Raw genomic sequence first — 6000 nt, 5'->3', positions numbered from 1 at the left:
ATCTTAAGTAATTAGTAAAAAGACACAAAGTATATTTGCAATTTACAACACTGAGCTTCAGTCCCATCTCTCTTGCCACAAAGGAGATTAAATATAAAGAGCCTTACCTTTTGCTGTGAGGGGCAGGTCATTGCTCTCAGATGCTCACAGTGACTGAGCAGATTAACAGATGAAACTGAGAGCAAAAAACCAGCCTTGGCTCTGTAAAAATTCTTCAGGTACAACAGACTGGATTTTCATGAAACCAACCTCCAGAAATGCCCCAGCAGAGAGAGTGGTGTGCACACCAAGAGCTGCTTGCTGCCCTCATGATTACAAATTAGCTGAACAAAATTAGGTTTACCCATTTCTCTGTCTGCCCACATTCTGCTGTTCATTTCTCATACACAGTTCTGATACCTGGAAGGATGCCCGGTGCTATTAAAGGAAACTCAGAGGGTCGTGGCTGTTTTCTACCAGATCAGGTGTTTCAAAAATTCTACTCTTTAGATGAAAAATGCTACTGTAGAGAGAGTTTGAAACATGGTGTTTCAACCAAAGCAAACCTAACTAATTCTGAGCAATCAAGGAAAGGCCTGGCTGAGTAATGAATTGATTGCAGATCTTTGTTTCAGTTCTGCAATATTTTATTCCTTTCTTCTCATTTTCCTTAGTTCTATGCAGAGTTGGAAAAATATGGTGCGAGTACAGTGGAACTGATAAAGGGGCCTGGTATCTTAAGCCTTATGGAGAAGAAACCATGGGAGAGACGGACACAGATAAATGCTCCCTGGGCAAGGAGTGACCCAGAAACATGTTGTGAAACTTTGTGATAAGATAATGTTACCAGGTAATGTGATGTCATGAAGAATGTGTAACCAATGGGAAACTGTTACCAAAACCAAAACCCTACATAAGTGCCCCACAAGTAAAACCCTATATAAATGCCTGGTATACTCAATAAAATTGGGTTCTGATCCAAACTCGGATGTCCCCATCTCTCCAATCACCAATAGAAAAAGCCCACCAAAACCCAACAAAGACAAAAACACCCCTCCTTTTCCTAGGTTTGCTAAAGATGGCCTCCTTCTCCTATCTGATTTAGCTAATAAATAATTTTACTATAGCAGCAGGACAGTTTTCTAAGAATTGTGGGATCAAAATGAAGTTGGAAGGAACCTCAAAGCACATCTTCTTCCAGGGACACTTTCCACTATTCCAGATTGCACCAAGCCCTGTCCAACCTGACCTTGAACACTTCCAGGGATGAGGCAGCCACAGATTCTCTGGGCAAAGTGAGGCAGAGCCTCACCACCCTTACAGGAAAGAATTTCTTTCTAACATGTAATTTAAATCTGTCCTCTTTCAATTTAAAACCATTGCACCTTTTCCTGCCATTAGCTGTCCATATAAAAATTCTCTCTCTTCTTTTTAAGTCTGGATTTAAACCACCCTCTGCTGTTGCTGTTGGATAAAAGGCTGACAAACATCTTTGAATATTGCAATGTGCTTCATGTCCCTTGTGTAATGAGGGCTCTGGTCTAAATGCCCAAAACAGTATCTGCCCCAGTAGAAGCAAGGGTTTTTTTAAAGAATTCTTTCAATGATTGCAGTTTTAACCTTTTTCTGGGTTGCACTGAAGATTTAGGGACAGTTTCTGTTATTAAGGGGTAATTTTTGTCTTGAAAGAAGTACTGTTGTTTTTTTTTTTTTCTAGAAAACTACTGCGATGCATTTTGCATTATGAAAATGTTCATATGGAGAAGCACTTCATGGAACTGAGAACTAAATAAGAACTTAAGTTCCTGAAATGGCAAGAAATGATGTGCTCACCAAAACATTGCTCTGCTCTGGGCCTGGGTGAATGATAGCTCAGTTTGATAGCTGAATATTTTTGCCATATTTTTGATATTCACTGAAATGCTGATACACTTAAGAAATATAGTTCATTTCCTTGCTATAAATTAAATATAGATGTTGCCCTGCATAGGTAAGGTTATCTGTCATACATTTTGATGATAATTATAGGTCCACTGGGATGACATTTTCCTACATTTGTCTTTTTATCACATAATCTTTTCTTCTCCTCCACAGGCCAGATGAAAACTGTCAACTTCAGCCTGTTACAAGTATGAAATAATTTTGGTTCTCATCATCTAGTCATCCTCCGATTGCTTAATTTCTTTAGGCACTAGTGCTGTGGAAATAGGTTCTTAAATCTGCTATCCTACTAAATCTGTTTTCTTAGCACCATGTTTGTATTTGTTCTTTGCCATTTACATTAGGCATGGTACTTGGATACATGATATTTGCACAAGGAGTGAGGTGGCTCAGCCTGACAAGAATTTTCTGTCAATTTCCTGGCTGATTCTTTGTTTCTTCTTTTAGTTTCTTTTTTAGCTTTTTTAATGTTGCTGTTGTTGCTTATTTGTTTGTTTTTAGGGACATAGGCATGGCATGAGTGCTCACTATAATAATTTTAATGTTTGGTAACATTATCCATTGTATCCCAAGTTTAGAAAAAATCTGCACAAAATTCGAGGCCACATGATATCCTTTCCTGGCAGGTTATGCCCTCAAAACAAAAGCCATCAAAGTTAAAAAAAAAAAACAAAAAACAAACCAAAACCAAAACAACAAACTATTTCCTTCCCACCCAATACACCTTCCAAAATTAAAAACAAAGCATGAGTAATCTTGCAAAGGTCCATGTGTGTATTCTAACTTCTGTACATATTGGGAAGAGAAATCATTGCTGAATTCAAAACTGAGCAAAGGATATCTGTATTTTCAGCAGTACCCTTCACTTGAAATTAAACTAAACTAAAGAGCCCTTCACTCTTCTGTGCACTTCTTACAGGGACATCCCATACCTTGGACTTTCTCATGATGGGGCTTTTACTAGTTTGATACAAATGGACTAACATATAGTGATAGCAGGTTCTTTGTGTGACATATATTTTTCTATTTTTAACTAAGAAACCTAGTATATAGGAATTTTTATACAGCTATAGTATCTGGTTTTGGGACTTAAGCATTATTCCTTATATTTAAGCTTGATTTTGACCCTTTGCATCTCTAAGGAGCTTTGTTGATATTTCTTAGTGGATACTGGACAGATTATTAAAACATGATATTAAAAAAAGTATTATTTGTGAAAACTGATTCTAGATGTATGTCCTGGAGATTCCATTTATATTTTTCCCTTAGAGACAGCATATAGAGCATAAACTATTCTTCATTAAAAATAGAGCACTTTCGTGCTACTCAAATCCCATATTTGATGAGGTTTGATGGCCAAACTATGTGGTTGCAGTAATACTCTCTAGCTGCTTGGATAGGTTTCTATGTGATGATGTCAGATGCTATGACTATTTCTATAATCTGAATATTCTTTATACTCCCAGTTTTGAACTGAAGCTGCATGAGTTATTATCTGAGAATATTCTGGAAAAAAAGTTTCTGGAAAACTCCAAGGTGCCTCTATGCCTTTTTCTTCTGTTTTTTGTCAAACAGAACCCAAACACTCATATTTTTGCCCCTTGAAGAGCCTTTATTGCATAACATCGTGACAAGACATCCTTTTCTGTGGCAGAATTTTTCCCTTGGCAGTGCCTGCTTTAAAACCTGTGTTGCAGAGCCCTCTTTAGTTTATAAGCATGGAAACCTTTCTAATAGACTGTTTTCTCCAGTTTGCTATGAAAATTCATCCTCTGTCCTGCAAAAGGTCTGATACTTTCCCTTGCACTGGGAAGGGAAGCAGGTGCTTTTGTCAGTGTATTTGGTTTGAGCAGCAGTTCTGTTTCCAGAATATGTTTTTTACTGTCTCTCCAGATGCACTGCTCAAATCAAAGTAAGGTGTGTATATATGACAACAAATACCTTTGCATTTGCCACACTGCCAGGCTGGCTGTACAGTAGCTGGGTTTGATCATAATTTGTACAGGCAAAGATCATCTCCTTCAGACCAGTTATGTGTCTTGGCATGTGCAAGAGTTCCTCCATAGTTGACCCCCAAGCACTGCCTAAAAATATATATCAGAATGTGATTTTGTTAGATTACTCCTTCTGTATCTGCCTGCTTAAATCAGAAGGACCTTCAGTTGTTCTGTACTGCCTGATAAACCAAGACCTTCTTCTGTCAAATTAAATTCATTTATTGGACCTGTACTTCCTTCTGAGAGCTGTTAAGGTTCATCCACATCTTATGCCTTCTGATTTCTGTACTCTGCTGCCTGCACCTTAATCTCCCTGGACATCTGGCACTTTCAAAGTGGCTGCTGTGAGCTCTTAACCACTGGATTCACCACTAACTTACCCAGACAGTTTAATACAGATGCCCAAGTTTCATTTTGCTGCCAGTGACAGATTACATTCCTTCCCCTTCCTCTTCCAGATCATGATGGATGTGCTGCTTGGACAAATGTTTGTCAGATACATCCGTGTGCCTCCATCAGCGCAGTTAGCCTGGTTTTATGCCCCAGGGAAGTAATACAATTAATATGGTCCTCAATGAAATATTTAATCAGTTAATCAAAATGACAAATGTTATTTGGTATGGTTTGATCAAAGCAAGTGTCACCTGCAGAAGGATATGTTCTAGAAAGCTTGCCCTTTTCATCCTCCCTCAATCTATTTTGAACATTTTAGTAAAGATCATTCCTTGTGGCCATACATATATCTAGAAAATGTTATTTTAATGTGAAGTGGCTTTAAAATTGGCATTTTTTCCTGTGTATAGCAGCTGAATATCAACAAAAAAAACCTACCTTTCCATTCATTGTTCTAGCAACTCTTCACAACAAATAGGATTTTTTTCTCCCTTTGGAAGATATAAGCAAAGCAGACTAAATAAACAGTATCTGCCAGTGTTTTCCAATACAAGAATATAATACCATCCTAATAGAGACTTTTTATGACCTCTATATTCAAGCCATGAGGGTTGTTAATTGATAGGCCTATAATTACGTCTATTTTAATTGTTTCTGTTTGACAGAAGCATCCTTCATATGGAAATGTACCAAATAGTGGTACATAAACATTTTTAGGTTTGCATTGGAGATACAAGAAAGAGAAAAAATCCTAACAGTTTGAGTTATCAACAATTATTTTACAAGACATGACAGCCATAAAATAGCAGAAGACTAATTTTTGCATTGGTAGGGCTTCAGTTCTATAAAGTTACTCCATTGTTCTTGTTTTATTTTTGTTTTTTTTTTTTCTTTTATAATAGAGACTATGAATTGATCATTAATCATATGAAAGCTGTGAATGCCACCCTGAATGGGATCAGAATTTGAAATGTTCCCTCTGATTTGTGTTTCCACACAAGCCAAAGCCTTAGAACTGCTTATTCTTAGGGGAGAAGGTGTTGCAAAGCAACTTCCTTTGCTTAGAGTTGAGGTTCCCCCCTTAACATATTCCATTCAAAAAAAACCACAGTGAAATAAAATGCAAGTCTGTAGTACACAAACAACTTGTTCTAAATGTAGAAGTTTTGACCAAATTAATTTTCCTTCCTGTGGGAGCCCAGGGCGTACCCCTGGCCTCCTTGAGGGTCTCAAAACTCCCCTGGTGAGGGTCTCAAAACTCCTGAGTGAGACCCTGGTGTCCTAGGCTATGAATTCTAACCCCTGGGGAAAATTACAAACCCAGAGGGAATGGAAACAAGCCAGCAAAATTAGTAAAGTGTAAATTAGACTTTTAGAACGTAGATAAATAGACTTTTTGGAATGTTTATGATAAGGGACACGTGGCCAAGATGGAGAATATGGGGGGTGGACATCTTTTCCTCCTTCTTCTCCATGTCATCCATGTTGGGTGACACATTAGTACTTTTAGATTAGATGGGGTCAGAACTGGACCATTTAACAAAATTGTATTGTATGGGGAAAATTTTGTAAACATAGAACACGTAATTTAGATTATATAAAATAAACCCTGTCTTCGCCAGGCAGATTCCACCATGGATGCCAGGCAGAGAAGTCCACTGCTGATCAGGCAAAAAGTCCCTGAGATAAG

Source organism: Erithacus rubecula, assembly GCF_903797595.1.
Source record: "Erithacus rubecula genome assembly, contig: scaffold_143_arrow_ctg1, whole genome shotgun sequence".
NCBI classification, from domain to species: Eukaryota; Metazoa; Chordata; class Aves; order Passeriformes; family Muscicapidae; genus Erithacus; species Erithacus rubecula.
Note: the sequence above shows the minus strand (reverse complement) of the source record.